Source organism: Nothobranchius furzeri, chromosome 12 (assembly GCF_043380555.1).
Source record: "Nothobranchius furzeri strain GRZ-AD chromosome 12, NfurGRZ-RIMD1, whole genome shotgun sequence".
NCBI lineage: Eukaryota > Metazoa > Chordata > Actinopteri > Cyprinodontiformes > Nothobranchiidae > Nothobranchius > Nothobranchius furzeri.
This window is the reverse complement of record NC_091752.1, coordinates 19,215,406-19,236,390: the sequence shown is the minus strand read 5'-3', so window position 1 is coordinate 19,236,390 and position 20,985 is coordinate 19,215,406. Positions and strand designations below refer to the sequence as shown.

The window sequence follows — 20,985 nt, the reverse complement described above, 5'->3', positions numbered from 1 at the left end:
ACAGACGCACTTAAGAGTCAAAACGTGAAAGGCAACCTAATGTCCAGAGAAGAGAAGAGGCTCATTACTATCCTCAGGGCGCCTGGTCTGTTTCTGAGGTCATTCTCTGCACATTAGCATTACAGCAACTGATTAGAGAGATTTAGGAAAATTACGTTCTCCCACTGTTTGTACTTCATGCTTTAGATGATTACAAGGTTCTGATGAAAAGAGTGAAATGATCCAATATTGGCGGACGTATATACATGAGTAAAATAAAAAACAGACGGTGGCAAGGTTTGAAACATCACAGCGTTATTACTAAACGCTCTGTTGCTGAAGACGTTGAACGCTTATTTTGCTGCTTAGTACAAAAGCTTTTTTTGGGCTGCTAATGGTGCAATAGCTGCCTGCGTGAGAGATCACGCTCACTAAGGAAACACCATGATGCTTCTTGATGAGCTCTTGTGAGTGCATTGCTTAGCTCATTTACACTAGTCCTGCTTAGGAAAACACGAGCATGATGACTATACGAGCGTTTTCATGGCCTTGTGGCTTTACAAGAAAGATTTTGTTCATGGTTTTGTATAGAAGTCACCACCCAATCAGATAATAAAAGGGTTAATATCAATTTTAATTATTTAAAGGATATGGGTTTTTAATGGGATTTATTATGCAAAACTCACATTTCGCATCGTTTTGTGTTGCCATGTGGGTCTATACTGCCTCTGTAAACACTCCTAACACATATAACATAAACCCCATCCATCTTTTTTTCTGTAAGTGTTTGGCTTTAGGAATTATGTGCCTAAAACAAACAGTTTGAAAACGTCCCTGCTTGTGATGTCACAAATGGAGAAATTAGAACGGAAACATCTGCTGGAGGATATCAAAGCTTCTCAGCCGGAAGCCAAAGTCACACCCATCTACTTCTGGACCATGGGTCCCTGGAAGAACAAAAAAATGAATCCAAGTCGATGGGGCTAAAACAGAAAAACAGAAGGAAAATGGCTAAGTTCAGCAAACTTCAAATCCTTCTTTCAGGAGGAAAGAACCACCATAAATCTGGCCATTTTGGTAAGTAGCAGCTACGCTAGAGGAGAAGAGATTACATGGCGACGTCACATATGCAACGTGCCGATGTAGTCATGCTAATTACGAACTTTTACAAGCTGATAAATCTCAAGGTATGTGACAGGCATGGTCAAAACACCAATCATTACTTTTCTTTTAAATTGCAGTATAACATATGTGCGATCCAGGGTGCCAGGCAAAGCAGGTTAGAAAATAGCGTTTTTAGCCTCGTTGACTTGCAATCATTTTTTTGTTCTTCCCATGAGCCGACTGGAAAGGGAGGAGACTTAGGCTCCCTATAGCAGCAGGAGAAGGGTGGGTGTGGCCAGCTTCAGCTTGTTTTCTTAAAGTGACAGAGCCCAGAAACGGCTTATTCTGGAAGGTACTGAAACTCAATAATAAAACTGCTAAAATTGCTTTATATAATAGTAATTATGTGCTAAGAACTACATAAACATGTTTTGTATTGACCACAGAACTATTATAACTTTGGAGGGAAAAAGTCATAAAGCTTCCCCTTGAATGCGGAGATAAAATAATGTGTCACTTTTTATCGGGTATCTTTCATCTCTAAGGATTGGCAACAGCTTGAAGAAAACAAACAAAAATATATAAATAATTCCTTTTCTCTCAACACACTAAACCTCAATGTGGGGGCAAACTATTTAACATACTCTGTCATCATTTATGCATTTGTTCATCTGGCTAATGATCTAATCATAAGCGATTTGTCTTCTCTAACACATTCATTTAGTGTGTGTGTGTGTGTGTGTGTGTGTGACAAATTTAGGGCATCTACATTATTGTTACTTTCCTGAGGATAACAACTGAAATATTACCCCGCAATGTTAGGGACCTTGCAAATATTCTCAGCACTGCACCTTCACACAAAGGTATTTGTTAAACCCGAGGTAGGCACTTGTCTTTGTAATCGAACGTGCCTCCTCCTCCTCCTCCTCGCAGTCCCCTGCAGAAGATTAGCAATGAGGGAGGATCATCATTAAAATATTACTACTACATAAAACATCTGAAGGTATTGGCAACAGATGGCAGTAAAACATCATGCACCACACTGGTGCCCTTGCAACATTTTTTTTACTGACTGATGAGCTGCATGTGACACATTTTTAACATGTTTTAATAACAAAAAAACAAGTGATTATGTGGAACACAGAGTAGTGAATTTATGATTTGAGTAATGAAGTGTTTTTGAGTCAAGTGACTTTTAGTTCTGCGAGCAGAAGCTCTGCTCGTGGAGCTTAATGCCTGTGAGCGAATAGAATCAGAGGCTCATGTGTTATACACGTATAGAGAATACAAGCACCACCTGTTACTGATATTAGCATTAGCACAACAGGTTGCAGAGCTACATCAAATATGACATAAGAATAGGACAATAACCTCTACCCATATGGCTAGGACTCAATAATCACACCACATCATCTACAGCACATGGCATTTTTGTTTTTTTTTTCAGTAATCATAACAAATGCGTTTGACCATCATCTGCACCTTAAGTGGAGCTAATGCCTGCTCTGGTTCTGGTGCAGTGACTTTCTCACACGCAGCACTGCAGCATTTGCTGCATAATCTGTGCTGTGACCGGCAAGGCTCAATTAATTTGGGCAGCCTGTGTTCTATCATTATATCTCTGGCAATGCAATTAGACAGCACACAGCAAGGATCTTACGGGGTTTCACAAAAGAAACTCCAAGTGAGCGAAGCAACGGCTGTGATCTCCGTCAACACAAACGCTGAACACTCTGTGACGATAAACATGTCCTGGATTAGATTTGGTATTGTGTCAATTTGATCTGGGTAAAAAAAAACTCTTCACATTAAAAATTCACTTTTCAAGTGAGTAATTGGTTTGGCATTCAGTCAAATAAATGTTTCTCCAGTAATCTTCCTGCAATTAAAACAAGGTAGGAAAGTGGATGGATGAGCTCTCTTATGCAGAAATAAAAAGCAATCATTGGCTGCTTGAGTTCCTAAACGACTCTTCTTTTAAACAAATAAGTGATTCTTTCAGTTTGAATTACCATGCGGACTAAAATCAGTTTCAACACATGGGCACAAAGGAGCCCTCTAAGACCTTTTAAGGAAAAGCTTGTTTGTGGCTGCGCCGACGCAGATAAACAGGTTCATCTGACCTGGGCTGGAGCTGGACTCTGAAAGCTGAGTTCCTGTGACATTAATTCAAAGAAGTCAGACTCCCGAGACATCCTAAAAATGTCTTTTCAGTGTTTCTTCTCACAGCACACGTATGTTTTCTTCCTCTTACAGCGGCTGTTGCTAGGCGACATTTCACGCCCACGTGTGCAGTTTTATATCCCGAACCACTCGGTGGTCAGTGAGCGGTATGAGTAAATAACTCATAAAATTTCATAAGTGATTAAAGTGTTTGTGCTATTTTCACCAACTCATCAAAAAAAGAAGCATTCTACATGCCGTGCTTAAATGAACAGCATTGTGCAGTGTTTGTGGACTTTTCAAGCAGGAAAATGCTGTTTCAGGAGGTAAGAGGCTCACAGTGAGGGCTAATGCTTTGAATAAAAAAAACATTTTTACAAACTAAATGTGAATTTTTAAAACTAAAAATGTATCAAGCAGAGAGGCTCTAATCAAAGTTGCAAAAACAGGCTTTTGGAGCTCTACCTATCCTAAAGGACATGTGTACTTCTACTGCGTTTATCATTTTTTTGCAATAGATTTAAGCAGTTTGAATAAAGCATGTTATAATGCTAAAGAGGACATATTATGCAAATCTCACATTTTTTCTGTCAATGTTTGGTTTTAATTTATGTGTCTAAAACAAACTGTTTCAAAAAGTCACCATTTGTGATGTCACAAATGGGGAAATTAGCATAGAACCACGTCTCACATGCTCACTGAGCCCCTCCCGCATATCAGACCTCACCTCACAAGCCAAATCCTAACACTCACACTAGTCTTCTTTGAAGTGAACTTGAAGAAAGTGCGCAATAAGGCTTTGAGTGCGTGGTACACAAGCGTGCAAATAATTGCCGACTTGAGACGGGGAGCATTTCGTCATCGACCGCAATGCATGCCAGGATGTTTTTTTTACAGTCACTGGTCTCTGTGCTACTTAAAAAAAAACTTCATTAGCAACTTTCAAGCAAACAACCAAACAATTATTTGAAATAAATTTACATTTGTTGTTTTTTTCCTAAAACATTCAGAGCACCAACTAAACGTCCTAAAATGAACTATTTTCATTTAAAAATACACATTTTCAAAACAGGCACTTAAGCCTTTTCTCCCGCAGCAATGGATTGTGGGTAATATCCTTCACCCAAGTCCGCATCGATGAGGATCAAAGGTGAAAAAGGGGCGTGATCAACTTCCGCACTTGAGAATCGGGACACCCTACACGCTCGCACCCCAGGCCGGGATCGCGCAATTGAAGGGCCCAAGTGTGGAAGTGCGAGTATTGGCATTGGGCCATAGAAGCCTGAGCATGGAAGGGGTGGGCGTGGCCAGCTCCAGCTTTTTTTTTTTCTTTTCTTAAAATGACAGAATCCTGAAATGGCTTCTTCTGGAAGGTACTGAATATGTCAAGAATAAAATTGCAGAAAACACTTTATTTGAGAGAGATTTTGAGACTTCACAAACATATTTTGTATCGACCAGAATTATTATAACTTAATAGATAACTTAATGGATAGATGGATGGATATTACATTAAATTCCCTTTAAAACAATATTATTTGAACAAAATGCACTCATGATATACTCTTAGAGAAGTTTGTGATGTTCCAATTTTATGTTTGTAATAAGATTTCTCCAATTTACCAGAAACATAATACTTGCTGGCAAAGTGTTGTAGATCTGTTACCTAACATGATAAAGTAAAACAATAATTTTCATAGTGAGCATACAAAAATATGTAAGGAATTTGGAGAAATATGCAGATGTAATTGCCAGGTATTCACGCAGCACTCCCAAGAGCATCTGAGTACTTAGTGCAATTCAACAGTCTCTAAAAACATCAACATGGGCAAACGGCGTGTGAGTGACAAAAAATTAATATTTTCCCCAAACAAGAACCATTAAAAAATCTCATACTTCCACGAACAAAAACTGTATTAAAAGCTGGATGTAAAAGCCAGAAATGTAATTAACAAAAACAAATAAAAGTCAGCCTGCTAAAGATGTGCATGAAAAGTGCTCATGTCAAAGTGAGAACATTCATTAAAAAGATTTAATGAAGTGGTCGTGTTGTTTTGAAATTCCCAATTCTGGACCACATTTTTGTCATATTATCTTAAGATTTTATTAAACTTGAATGAATTTGGATCAGCCAGACAAACCTTAATGCGTGGCAATGATTACCAACCTAGGGGCCCCAAGGCTGTCAAACAGTTTTCCAAATAAAAAAAAATAAAGCAGAGTAAATAATTAACAGTAGTTTGAATTGCATCACTTTTTTAAGAGATTGTGTGAAATCAAAGACCTAAAAGTGTACAGACAAGCTGAAGACACTACTTTCTACAACAAGACCTGCAGCAGCCTAAATCACCATCCATGTTCAAACTGGAAAACAAGGTTTTATATAAAAATAATAAATAAAATGGCGATCTATTCATGAGATTAAAAGGTTTGAAAGCTCCATCCAGGAATTTTACTCAACAGGGTGTTTAATACGTTGTCCTCCAGAGACTTAGACCCACATATTCTAGATCCGATTTTTATGGTTATATTTTACAAAGCCATATTTTTCAGGGACTGGACATCAATTTATTCATTAAAAAACATTTTGATGAATAATTGCAGAGATTAAAGGTAAAAAAAACTACACATTGTCACTTTAAACTGTCTCTGCATGGACAGTGCTAGGACCATCTGGAGCAACAAAGATCGTGACGAAATCACCATCAACGAGGCAGTCCACCATACACTGTCACAGAAGCAAATAAATCCATTTTCTAAATAAATGACTGCCCGTTTGTCAAAAAAAAGAAGGCTCAACTCTAAAAAGTTTAGACTTCTCAGTTTATGCCAACGCTGTTTAAAACAAGCACTAATCCTGAACTGACGCCATCTTTGTAGTTTTTCTCACTTGCAGCTCTTGCCTATTTAACAAACAGAGCGCTGTGATTGGCAAGACACAAACTGCTCAGGCCAATGGTAGAACTGCTGAGGCTACAATGGAGCAGGGGCGGATTAAGGACTGAAGAACATCCGGGGCTTAACACGCGCGCACACACACACACGTGACACGCACTAGTCAACATCATATTTGTCTTGTACCACATAATTTTTAATCTGAAGCCACATATTAAGCATTTTCAGCGCAGAGTATTGTTCCTGTTAGTGTTTAGTGTGAGATGATAGTAAATATTCCCTTTCTTTCTCCAACAACGTTACCTGATAGTAAGCTAACTTCAGGCAAACCAGCAGCACAACAAATATTTTCAAATAAGACTCACAAACCTGAGTCAACACCAGTCTCATCAAAGCTGGGGTTCTGTCGTTGTACTTTTGGTCTAAAAAACCTCCTTATGTCCATCTTCACTCATGCGTTTCAGGCAGAGAGTAGAAGAAGCCGGCTGCTGAAGGGCTTCTTCTTCAGTGGTGGAGGCTCAGGCAGGCTGTATACAAACTAGCAGCTGTTCCACTGGCATTGGTTCTATGCAAATTTTATGTTGTGATGTCACAATCTGGGACTTTTTGACATGGCTCATTTTAGGCGCATAAGTCCTAAAACCAAACACTGACAGAAAATGTATGGATGGCTTTTATTCACGTTTGGGTTATCTATAGAGGCAGTAGAGACCCACATAGCAGCAAAAAAGGACGCAAAATGTGAGTTTTTAAAACAAATACCGTAATTTCTGGACTATAGAGCGCACCTCAATATAAGCCGCACCAACAAAAAAAAAAAAGATTTTCTACACACACACGCCGCACTCAAATACAAGCCACGGCGCAGCAGCCACATGCAGGTCTCCGGCGCACAGCGCATGTATGGCCATAACATAAGATAATTAGACAGAAAGGCGCTACACAGAGATTTTCCGTTGTTTTAATTCAACAAAACAAATTTTAAACACGGGTGAACGTGCCTCTAAGTTTAGAAAAGAAAACAGCACTGACAGCATTCATATCTCTGGATGGTTATAAAGTAAAAACAGAACTGACACGTTATTACCGGTAATTTGCATGTTTAGAAGAAAAGAACAGCGCTGACACAGCATTAATAAGCCCTGGATGATTAGAAAATAAAAACTGCACACAAAACATGCCTGGTTAGTAAATAAAACACACTTGCCTACCAGAAGAAGTCATTCGCTCTCATCTTCCTCTTGCGCACTAAAGCCATTAAAGTCCTCTTCTTCAGTGTCGGAGTTGAACAGCCTCAGAAGAGCTTCGTCACATACCTTTTCTGTGGCGATGTCAGTGTCACTGTCCGTGATGCTGTCATCATCCCTGGATGAAGCTAGATTGAATGAGTTCTTCCTGCTGCCGTCTCCAGCGCCGAACCATGGATTCATTCATGCCAAGCTTACGTGCGGCAGCACTGTTTCCCTCCTTTACTGCTAGATCGATGGCCTTCAACTTAAATGTGGCATCATATGAACTCATACGTGTAGTTACCATGATGAGGGGGTATGGATTTGAAAAAAATGTCTTCGTCGTGCCGGCTGCTTGCATGTGCTAAATTAAAATGAGCACTTTCTTCGATTTCCACTTTGTTTCACTTTCTGCTACAGCGCCCCCTGGCAGGTGAAGGAAAATCTTCAGTAAAGCCACACCTCATTATAAGCTGCATGGTTCAAAGCGTGGGAAAAAAGTAGCGCCTTATAGTCCGGAAAATACGGTACTCGGCAAGTACAGTGATGTCTCCATTTCTTTGTTGATGATATCCAGTTGTACTGCTATTTTAAGCCCTCTGAGTTCCACAAACCAACTTCTTTAATTAACTGCTTGTCTAACAGCAGCCAGTAGTTAAGTGAGAATTATTTACAACTCAGAGAAAACAGAAGCTTTAGTTGCTGCCTCCAACAGTATAATTCCACTGATGCTAAATCACATTGGTCCTTTAGCTCCTTATGTCGACCCCTTTGTGCACAAACTCAGTTATTTTTGACTCAAGTGTCACTGGAACATATTTTTAAACAGCTGATTTAAAAATATATATTTTTCCCCCACTCTTTGCGATATCTCCAAATCGAAAGCCCTTTTAAAGTTGAACTATGATCATGCAAACTTTTTACCATCACAACTAAATTATTTTAAGTCTTTTCACCTGTCAAAATGATCTAGACTACATTCAGGGTATTCAATCCTCCACTGCAAGATTTTACAATTTGCTTTAAATTGTTGACCCTAACTTTTACATACCTGCATGGCCAGACTCCTCCGCCCACATCTGACCTACTTTATTGTAACATTGGGTACTGTTGATGTTTTAAAAAAAAGAAACCTGCAAAGATTTTAGTTCAAAACATGTATTTTTTAAAATATATTTTTTATAGTTTTCGGGTTTTGTTGTTTTTTTGTTAGCTGGGGCATATCGCAGTTTTTCTGTGGCATTTTCGCAATTGCAAACTGTTCTCTAGATCTTCATGCATGCAAATATGCATGTGCACAAATGAGCATGCATAGCTGGGACAACTTATCTATTGGTGCAGGAGGAAAAGCTCTGGTGAGAAAAAAAGAGTTGGGAAGCGTTGGTGTGTGGTATGATGTGAATCTTTCACAATAAAAGCCCTGCATCTTAACTTGAATATATTTTGGTGGAGAAAATTGCAGTGTTTTTTTGTTTCCATATATGCCTGAAATGCCTATGTTGGTTTGATGTCCTGTCCACTTCTGAGTTTTTCTGGCTTCATGGGAAATAAAGCAGGATTTCTCAGAAAAACACATCAAAATTTCAATACTTTCGGCATGCTTGATGGAGATTGAGGAGAGAGAGAGAATATACCAGACAGCATGAGGAGAAACATTCGTACTGACATTTTTTGATTAGCCACGAATGGAGAAAAAAAAACCCTGATTGACCTGCCACAAAAACAGACATATGTGTGGAAAGGAAGAATTGGTTATGTAAATTATTCCAGGATTAGTTTTGAGGTATCATGAAAGATAAAAACAAGCACTGAAGGAAAAAATGTCAAGTGATACTATCAACAACTGGAAACAAAAATAAAGCCCTGCTTTTATTACAAGCATGGCACCTTGAGCAGTTTAAACAAATAAAAGCCTCTGTTTCTCATAAAAGCAGCTGAATAATTATATCTGCCCAGGACTCGCTTGCCAGGAGAATAAATATGTTCCAGCAGAAATCAGCGCGTCATCCGTGTTGATTCTTAACTGTGTATGAATGAAAATTACTGTGGTTCTGAATGTAAAGCCGAACAGGTTTGGACCAAATAATGGATGCCTAACAATGGATGCAGCCTCACAAATGACCACCGGAGCATTCAACGTCTGCCACGCTGGAAATTTAATCTTTGCAGTGGTGCCCTGAAAGTCCCTGAAGAAAGAAAAACTTCCTAACATCAAAACTGGCCAGCAGCAAACATGTCCTCCCCAAATGAAAAATGACACAACCTCCCTCTGCACACTCCTCTCTGTGAATTCATATGACAGCACAGGGCGCTTCAGAGGTGCTTTGTTTTTCTGCCTTTGACAACTTTTGTGTGTACTGGAGTGGTATCATAAAACGTGTTTTTTTTGTTCTAAAATAGAAAAAAAAAGATATCTGCAGGGAAATTACATGAACCTGCTGTGTTGTGATGTCAATGTCTTTTGCATCACGTTTTATTACAATTTATTGATCAGAAACTTTCTACATCAAATGCATTTTTTTCTTTTTTTGGGTGTAGATTCTAAAAATGAAAAATAAATAAAACGCATGTGATGGGAGATCTGCAGAGCCCTTTTCTTTTATGGCAGCCTTGATGCATTGTTTATTTTAGTGTAATATTGTTTCTACAATGAGACAATGTGTTTCATTCAGTTTTATTTAGAGCCATGCACAGCAGGATGTTAAACTCCAGATTAAAAATTCACACCATGCCTTTTATGGCTTTGTTGGGGATCAACAGCAGGATGAAGCAGTTTTAGACTATAGCTCTCAAAGAATAGCAAATAATTTTGTAAGAAAAATATGAATCCTTTGAATGGTTATAGGTAAATGTATGACTTTTATAGCTTTAAATTAAATATTAAGTTGTTGTCAAACTGCAGGGAAACCAAACTGCTCGGAATAGACCAAAGGAATAAAAGGGAATTTCATCAAGAAGAATTAGGTGTCTCTTTTTTCTTGCACAGTGGTGTTGTGCCATCTCTGCATGCCAACAGTGCTGCATCAGTGCAACACACAACCTGATAAGTGCACGGCGTGAACACGTGGTTAAACAGGGTTTGCACAAAAAGGAAAAGCAAATGGTTTCCTCTTTTTTGTGTTTCGTAAAAGGATCCTGGATTATTTACGGTTAAATGCAACCGCTGCCCTGCACTGCACATATGCTGACACCTGCAACTTAAAGCAGCTGTGCTCAGTGTTGTCATCTATTATCTGGGGAAAGTAGGTATTTGGTGTTCAAACGCATGCCTGTGATGTCACATGCTCATTTGCATATGAATCAAACTGCTGAACATATCAAGAATATTTAGAGGCAAAGCTCTGCTGCAGGCTCTCTCAGATTCTCCTCCCCAGCCGGCTCCCTCTGCCCCACAGTGATGCGCTGTAAGCTCATGTGTTCACTACGGAGACGGAAGATCAGCCATGCATGGGAAAGCTTGTTTATCAGACCTATTTGGAACAAACAGGAAAGTAGTGCAAATGGTTGTGGATCAAGTTCAACATTTGGTTCTGAATCTTGCCAAATGTTTGAGAGCCAAGTGATTTTCCGTGATAATCTGAAAGAGTAGCTGGATTTCCTGCTTGTGACTTTCAAGAAATAAAAGAAAGAGGTGTCTGAAAGTGTTGCCTGCCAAACATGGTGAGGCGGCAGATGAAGCCTCATTAGAAAATTTGACTGTTATCTAAAAACACTCCAGCACTTTGCACAAAACATACCGGCTTGTTGCTCGGTTATGGCAGACTGTGTTATTTCTTCATGTTGAGGCTTCTTGTAGTAAAGATGTCACTTGAGTTCCTTGGTTTGCATAACAGATTTTATTTATCCAAATGCCTGAAAAAAACAAAACAAACTAAAATAGTTGTCGTTGTTGCAATAGTTTGCACATCTGCAAGTGAGTGAGGTTCCACAGAGGTGTGTGAAGTAAATGTCAAATTGTGTTTCTAGAGTAGATAACCTGAAAACGGAACAGAACGTTGCTGTCAGGGATCTGTCACTACAGAAGATTAAGATTTGAAACAGTGGGGTGACACCTCTGCATGTGGAATTTAAAGTAACACTTAATAGTTTTTAAACTTTAAGCTAAAGCTTGATTTCAGTTAGAAACCTGACCAGTTTCATATTTGACACAACTCTGCAGCCCTCTAGATAGTTTTGTGGAGCAACTAGGTGCCCCATAGGGAGCCTAAGTCATGCCCATCTACGTCCGGACCGTGGGTCCTTGGAAGAATGAGAAGAATGCAAGTTAATGGCGCTGTAAAAGCTATTTTCTAATCCCGTTTGATATGTGCCATGGATTTCACATGTGATGTCCAAGAAATTTACAGACACATCCTGATGATAAGAAAGCACTCATTTTCTTAATGAGGCAAAAGTTGTTTCAGGTTTTGTATGATAACACGTCAAGGACTACAAGTGTGCATCACCAAAGTGATGTCATTGAACCAGACATGGAGAAAAGCAGAGGAAAAACGTCTGTTTAACAAATTTAGATTCCTTCTGGCAGAAAGAACCACCATAAATCTGGCCATGTGGTAAGTGGCAGCTATGCTAGGTGAGAGGACATTCTGTGGTGACGTCATACATGCGACATCTGATTTGTAGTCATAGTAATTATGAAATTTTCAAGCTGATGAATCTCAAAGTGCAGGCCGTTTTAGCTACATTGTAGCTCATCGTCACCAACTTGTGAATGTGTGTAACAGGTGAATGACTGATTGTGTTGTGAAGTGCCTTGGGGGGTTGTTGAACTCAAAGAAGGCGCCATACAAATACGGCCATTTATCATTCTCATCTGGGTTGGCTCGGCTTAGCCCTGCTAGGGTAACTGTGTTCAGATCTGGGTTATTTGTGCATTTTCCATGCTCAGCTAACCGTTTTTTTCGGGCCTGCTCTAAGGCGATCAGCTTCGTGCTGAGCTGACACAACACACCCACTATTGACTGACTGGCCAGCTGAAAATCACTCCTACCTACTGGAGGGAGCTTCTGTTTGGCAGGTAGAATCAGCCAGCGACAGCTTCCTGCACATGGAATTCATTTTCAGTGTGGATGCAGTGGAGCAAACATCTTCTCCGACTGCAGCTTGGACCTGCCACAGGAGTGTGAGGACAGACTGCTGTAGGGTTGGGCATCAAGCATCGATTGGAACCGGTTCCAACTGTTCATTTTTCCCAGAATCTTTCAAAGTTTTTTATTTTGATTCCTAGAATGCCAACCGGAAGAGGAATCCACGGCCGGCCTCCGTGAAAAATAAACGTGATCTGCAAATTGTGATCAATGCTTTTCAGAGCTGATCACACCAGCTGTCTGTGTGCAGCACCAGGTCCCCCCTCCCTCCCCCACCCGGCGGCCAAATATAAACAAATGTGTCCGCCGAACTTTTACTCCGTGACGTAAACTTTAACTCCTGCAGCGAAAAATGTGGCGTACAGGAAACTTGTTAAATATAACAACACGGTGGATTTAACAGAAACTTTAAAGAACAAACTCTAGACGGTGTGAGGTGAGTTTGTCTCACTGCACAAATAAAAACACACACGGAGCGTCAGCAGTCAGAGGCAGCCGCTCGTGAGTGTTGGTGAGCGTCAGAAGGCTGAACAATAGAGCAGCTTTCTCTGTGGAATATGAAATCAGTGATGGATGTCATGCTTGGAAAAATAATGACGGTTTTCAGCAAATATGAGCGGATGAAGATAGAAAAATTATATTTGGATCATGTTTAAATGGCAAAGGTAAGGATGGCTCAATATTATTTATGGAACAGGCAATTATTAATTAGAAATCAAGTAAAAAACAAACCAACTATCTACAACACAGAAGTGAATCTAATAAGAATGACTAAAGAGCTGTTCAGACAACTTTCACAATAATTCCTTCAGTCCTTCGGTGGCCCGAAATGATCCAGAACTAATCTAAGAGGTTATTTAAATCTCATTTGACTTAAATTTGATTTTAAAATCTGCTCTTTTAATTTAGGTCACATTGATTTTAAAATTTGACCGTTGTCTTACTCCGGAAAAGCACACTGAATGGCTTCTTTGTATGAAATGAGCTGTATAAGTACAGTAGCCTTGCCTTTAGCTGCAGTACACACACAACTCATGCTGGAATTAACATTTTGTTGCCAACCGGATGAGGATAAAACGGCATGTTTTGTTCTCAAAAGATAATCTTAAAACTTTCTGATATGTTTTGATCACGTATTTGTGTAAAAACCTTTCTCACACTTTCGGTAACATCTATGTGTAAATATTAAGCCCGGGAATCAATTAAAATAAATTAACTAATTAATCGAAATAAAATAAAAAATCCGCAATTAATTCATTTTTCCCCAGAAAAAACAAGCAATAAACATGCAAAAATATACAAGAGAGGTTCATTTTATTTAGAAAGTGCATAACTTGTTCAAGTGTGTAAAATCACTGAATACTGTCATTAACAGAGAAAACCTAAAATCTAATCCAGTTTCTGTTCAAAAACATTGTTTGAAAAAGCCTATTGTGTAAACAATGAACAGAAAATAAATCTAGCAAAGTTAGCTTATGTTATTCAGTGTAAATGTCATTTTCCACAGCGTCAGTTGAACTAGGATCGCCAACTTCCCCCAAAATAAATAAGGGACACCTCGCTGTCATGGCCCCCTAATGCTTTGATACGGCCCTGGGTGGGACGGAGTTTTGAAGGTGATCTGAATTGTATGGAATATATGAATATTATGATCTTATAAATCATATTTACCTTATAACACCAAAACATGTAGTGGGATAAATCTACCTACATTTAGTCATTATTATCCTGTCCTGTCTGTCTCTGGTCCTGCATCTGCCACAGGGAGATGCGGGATAGTTCTCCAGAAAAAACGCTGCCTGGCCGCGGCTGTAGAGCACAGGTGATGAGCGCGGCAGCGATGCGCGGCAGGCACGAATAAAAGACAGAAAGTACTAAAGCAGTAATGAATTATCGTGTATTAAATATATTTTGGTGGCGCCGCTTTGAGAATGTTACTGTGGCCGTGCGCAACACGCAGATGCCAGTGGAGTGCATGAGCGCTCTGCCTCTGTTCATCTTCTCCACTCAAAAGAACCCTCGATGCTGAGAGTCCATAATATGGGTAGAAACTTGATCTTTTATCTGGCTCAGTAAATGATGGTTTAGCAATATTGTCCAGGGGGAAATATGGAGACATTTAGAAATCTAAACGCAGCAGGGATAAAAAGTTCCCGAGCCTATAGGTCCTGTACCTTAGGCTGAGCTGAATCTGCCAGCATCGGTTCAGCCTATTTCACTGATCTGGCCTCGTGCACATCAGTGAGGCTACTGAGAGCTGTGCCAGCAATTCTGCTGCACTCCCCAAAAATTCCCAGCAGCCTGCTGTTCTCACAAGTTAAAAGTCTGAACCAAAAGATGAAGTTAAAAGTTAATACAGACTCAATAAAACTTTCTCTTAAAAGTATAATCTACATCAAAACCACTGAGCTTTGGATAAAAGTGCATTTGCTCTTTTATTTATGAGCTTCTTTCAATGTGAGTCCATGTTTGGGTCAAAGGTAAGCCTGTCATCAAGAGCAGTCTCCAGGTTTAAACTTAAAGCTGCATGATGTTACATTTTAGCCCCAACATGGAAGGTTCTGCTGTGATGTGACAGCGTGTGAATGTGTGCGTGAATGCGTGGATGATTGATTGTTTTGTGAAGCGCCTTGGGGGTTGTAGAACCTTAAGAAGGAACTACACAGATACAGGCCATTTGCCATGTCAGACTCAACATGTTCTCATCTAATGTTAAGGGTACCGGACACATAGCGGACCCACCAATCACAAATGTTCTTCATCCGTTTGGGAAAGCAGACCAAGAGGGGTTGGGGTTTATAGTAATATTCCATTGTTTTCTTAATTTCATTGGCTGCTTGAGGCGTCAATCGACAATATAGTGCGCTGCAATTATTTGACACCAGATTCTGCCCACTCGGGCGGCATTTACATGACATTATTATTTTTTATTTTTTTATTTTTTATTCATTTATTGAGAACCTCATTAGCTCCCACCATAGTGTGGAGTTATTCTTCCTGAGGTCTCTTCCAATTTCATTACAAATATTTTACTACCCCCCCCCCCCCCACACACACACACACACACAGCAACAGCAAACCCCAGGAGCTCATTATACTCATACTAGCTCAATCGCAATAATGATATACCAGTAAGTTACCACACACTTCAGCGTTCATAAAGAATCTAAATAAGTGAATACGGAGAGTTTACACAGAGCAATAAAAAAATATATCCAAGAATCAAAAACCATATCACATCACTTCCTTAACAAACTAAAACTATAGAACTGTCACACACACACACACACACACATTTACAATTCACTGTGAAAAATGTACTGTTGTGTAAACAAAAAAAGCTTCAACTTCTTTTGAAAACATCTTCTGTTATTCTCTAATAACAAAAATCTAGGTGTGGCATTCCATGCAACCATGGCTCTGGAATAAACCGCTCTTTGCCTTTGATTTGTTCTGCAGCGCGGTAGTGCGCACCTTATGTCACTTGTCTGTCTCGTCATGCAATCATGATTGTCCGAAAAAAATGATAATTTGTCATAAATTATTCTAGGTATTTTCATAGTTATTATTTTTCTTATAAATGTTGTCAGTGAATACTTTAATCTACATTTCACTGTTAACCAGGCCAACCTAACGTGCATCATACTTGCATTTGTTCTATAATTACTACCCAGAACAATTCGTGCAGCTTTATTTTGTGCCCCTTGTAACTTATAAATTCAATTCACTTGTATTAGAGCAAATAACTGATGCATAATCTAAATGAGACAGTACTAATGTTTGAACTAAAGTTTTTATCTGCAAACGAGGAATAAATTTATCGGGCAGAAATGTTCATTGTCAGGTTGCGGTCAGTATGTGAAATACATAAATCTAATAATGTAACGACTCAGGTTATTCGTTTGAGGGTCTTTTGTTCGAGTTACCGTCAGCCGTAACCCAAGCCTCACAACTTCTCTGCAGAGCATGTTGTAATAGAGCGGTTTTACTTAGCATAACACAACAGCCACTGACCGCAACCTGAAAACGAACATTTCTGCCCGATAAACTCCCTTTCAAAATAAAACTGTAACACAAAACATTACTATTGTATAATTACCTCTTCAAACCGTTACAATAATAATACATCAAATAAATCTCACACCGCACAAAGTGGTGAGATTTCCTTTAGTTTTTCTGAACTATTTAAACTGTTGTTGGTTGAAATCTGTTAGATTGTTACTGATAGCAGCTACATTTAAGTGTTTCAGCTTGCCTTTTGACTGAATCATTGCTGCTTTGTGCAGCATGCTGGTGTAGAATCTCAGCCACCCTGAGCATCATCACTTTGAGTTTTAATTGAAAACAGCTGGACTTTTCTGGTTATCCTGAAGAAGTTTTGCCTCTCACCCAAGAGTCTTCTTCAGTTCTAAAATTTGGGTTGTGAGTAGGATGCTTAGAAGTTGTAGTCAGAAGTCTTTTTTCTCTCTTGAAAAAGTGAAAACATGTTTTTGACTAAATCAATACAGACCATTTAACGTGATGTTTGGATAACACGCTCTCCTTCAATACCCATGTAAATGGATCGGTTAAGTCTGCGTTGTTTCATCCGCGAACATCAATCAATTACGTTCTTCTTTGACAATAAATGACACTAATATTCTTGCCCTGGTTTTATCACATTTGGATTACTGTAATGCCTTACTCATGGGCTTACCTCAGAAACTTCTTCACAAACTTCAGTTAGTGCAGAATGCAGCAGCGCGCACAATTACCCGGACACCTTTTTCTCAACATATTACTCCGATTCTTGAGGAGCTTCATTGGCTCCCAGTATGCTACCGCACTGATTTCAAAATATTACTCTTGACATTCAAAACTTTAAATAACATTGCTCCTAGTTATTTATGTGACCGATTGAATTTGTACACACCATCACGATCACTTAGTTCAACTTCCCATAATTTACTTGCTAAACCTCAAGTCCATCTATCCTCGATGGGCCTCAAGTCTTTCAGCTCACAGGCTCCGCGGTTATGGAATAGCATCCCCTTAGACATCCGTATGGCCAGGTCTATCACTCCGTTCAAATCATTACTGAAAACTCATTTGTTCAGACAGGCCTTTCTGAATGCCTAATTAGATTTTAGTTGATTGTGTATGTAATTCAGCTGTACTATGTAGATTTTAATGGGTAATGTATATCTTTATGATAACGTTATATTGACTGGTTACTTGATGTATTTGTTAATATACTTATTTTTGACTTTTAGTCTAGTATTTTAGCACTTACTGATTTTCACTTTTAACTCGTATTTGTTTAATTGATTGATTGATTGATTTGTGATTTTAATTTGCTGAGGAATGTTTTATCTGTGTTATGCAATTTCTGTAAAAGTGATCTTGAGAGTCCTGAAAGGTGCTACAGATACAATTTATAATAATAATAATAATAATAATAATAATATGTTATAGTTGTCTTTCTTAACATTAGTTTCGATGTCTCACTATGGGATACGCCCCTCCGCGGATTCCTCAGAAGCACTTATCTCATTATGGCAGTCCTGATTGGCCAGTGACTGTGATGTATGAGTCACCTGCGACTATAAGTAGCAAGCGTCCCAACGCACGCATCATTCAATCACCTCTTCTCGCTTCGGTGGTCGCTTATCTCTCAGGTAAGTTAGCTCAACTGTTCACAGACGGAGCCAGCTAATATTTTCCCTCCGACGCCAAATGCTAACTTACTGTCCTTCTGTCCTGACCTTCACCATAGGTTCGGGGCACAATGAGCAGTTTCCCTCGCCGTGAACGCCCCTGAGTCCAGGTCTCTCGGCATTGCGTGTGAACGCGCTCTTGTTCTGCCTGGCGCACTTCCCCCTACACAGTTCGGTGCCGTTTGCATTGTGCCTCAGACTTCTGGGTCTCATGGTGACGGCTATTTCAGTGGTACCACTTGGCCGTCTACACATGAGAGATTTTCAACGCTGGGTGGCTTCTTTGGGACTTTCTCCAGTGCGCCACAGAGCACGCAGGGTGACGGCCTCTGTAGCGTGCGTAGCGGCGCGGCGCTCCGCTGTTGGTGTCACCCCTCCTTCTTTGCATAGGGGATGCCTTTGGGGTTGGTTCTCGTGATGAAAGTGGTCACAACAGATGCAAGCCTGTCAGGTTGGGGGGGGGGTCTCCTGGAAGGTCGCTCTGTCAGGGGTGTGTGGATCAGAGAGCTCTGGGGAACACACATAAATTTGGAACTCCTTGTGGTCTTTCTAGCTCTGAGGCGCTTCCTGCCATTTCTCTCTGGCCACGGGAACTGTTTTACGCTTTTCCCCCAGTGGCCCTGATATCACCCACCTTGCTGAGGGTACAAGCTCAGCGCCACACACTCATTCTGGTGGCCCCATACTGGCCAGCCATGCATTGATTGGCAGACATTTTCCAGCTCCTGGAGGGCCAATCTTGGAAATTGCCGCCTCGCAGGGAACTTGTGTCCCAAGCTGGCGGCTCAATCTTCCATCCTCATCCAGAACGACTGGCCCTGTGGGCCTGGCCCCTGACGGGTGCAGGTTCGGGTCAATAGAGCTGTGCTAGGCGGTCATTAGAACCATTCAGAATGCTAGGGCCCCCTCCACTAGGTCCCTTTATGACTGTAAATGCAGGGTGTTTGAAGCCTGGTGCTAGGGCAGGGATATCTCACCCTCCCAGTGCCCAGTGAATGTCATTCTGTCTTTCCTGCAAGACATGTTGGATGGGAGGAAGGCTTTCTCTACCATTAAAGTGTACCTAGCAGCCATTTCAACCTGACACTCTGGTTTTGGGAAGAAATTGGCAAGTCAACACCCACTGGTGTGTAGCTTCATGAGGAGTGCGCACAGGCTTCTCTCTGTGTCTCGACCCCTGGTGCCCTCATGGGATCTGTCCTTGGTGCTGAAGGCCCTCTCCGGGCCTACCTTCGAGCATATGGATGGCCTGGACCTGAAGATCCTGTCTCTTAAGGTGGTGCTACTCCTGGCTTTGGTATCTGCAAAGCGAGTTAGTGACTTACAGGCTCTCTCTGTGCACCCATCCTGCACCCAGTTTGCACCAGGTGACATGAAGGTGTCCTTGAAGCCCAACCCTGCCTTTGTGCCTAAGGTAGTGGGCTCCTTTTCTCCTGTTATCCTCACAGCTTTCTACCCACCGCCCTTCTCCTCTCCTGAGGAGGAGCGGTTGCACAAGCTGTGTCCGATTTGCACGCTCAAGGAGTATGTGAATCGGACAGGGAACTTTTGCAGGGGGGACCAGCTTTTTGTGTCTTGGGGAGGACCTTGTAAGGGAAAACCCATCAAACAGCAATGGCTTTCCCACTGGATTGTGGAGGCTATTTCTCTGGCTTACTCCTGTCAGGGCATTCAGGCACCTGTAGGGCTCAGGGCCCATTCTACTAGGGGCCTGTCTGCCTCTTGGGCCCTTTTCCGAGGGCTGTCTGTCCAGGAGATTAATGCTGCAGCATGTTGGGCTTTTCCACTTGCATTTGCACACTTCTATAAGCTTGCTGTCTCGGTCCTTGCTATGACTCACACGATTCTGGGTGTGGGGTCCTCAGCAGGCCAAGACGTATCCCTGTAGGTTGGTGATCGCTGGATAAGCTGTCTGGCAATACGGGAGTCTCCATATCTCATAGTGAGACATCCAACCGAATGTTAAGAAAGAGAACTTTAGGTTACTGTCGTAACCCCGGTTCTCTGAGTAACATGAGTGAGATGTCTCACCAGACAACCCTTCTTGCTGGGTGAAGCAAGAAGAGGTGTTTATCTTGAATGATGCGTGCATTGGGATGCTTGCTACTTATAGTAGCAGGTGACACGTACGTCACGGTCGCTGGCTAATCAGGATTGGCGTATTGAGATAAGTGCGTCTGAGGAATCCGCGGAGGGGCGTATCCCATAGTGAGACATCTCACTCATGTTACTCAGAGAACCGGGGTTACGACAGTAACCTAATGTTCCTTTTTTCCCAGATAATGTATTCTGCACCACTCATTATAACTACATAGAAAATGTATGTCCAATCCCAGTGATTGGTATGGGTGATCTGCACTCTTGGTGATGAGCAGCAAAAACCTGATCAGAGCATCCATAATGAGGATGCAAACGGAGGTTAAGATGAAAACATTTGACAAAATAGATTAATCTGAAGGGAGTTTTGAAGGTTTTCAATGGTATATTGTGTTGGATTGTGGATGTAAAACTTGTGGACAAACTATTTTATTGGAGAACATCAGTTTGTGGATGTAGAAGATATTTTCTGTTTGAGAAGGCTTAGAAAGGTGAGTTGGACATTTATTTGAATTTCTGAGCAGTTGTTTACTGTCTCCACAGTTATGATCGTTTCATTTAGCAAAAATCTGCTGATTTGACTCAAAAAATGTAATTTCCTGCCTTCGACACATAAAATGCAATGGGTTCTTTGTAAACCAGACGGTAAGAGTACAGCATAACAAAGTTTCATTCAAGTCCTCTGTTGAAAATCCCTGTTTTTTTTAAGATCACAATACAATCTGAAGTTTTTTC

The 20,985-nt window shown here is 40.6% G+C and overlaps 1 protein-coding gene across 1 annotated transcript in view; it reads right to left on the bottom strand.

The window, feature by feature from the left end:
* The window catches only part of eys (eyes shut homolog), a 370,767-nt gene that overhangs the window by 88,807 nt on the left and 260,975 nt on the right, over positions 1–20,985 (bottom strand). The window lies entirely within an intron of this gene.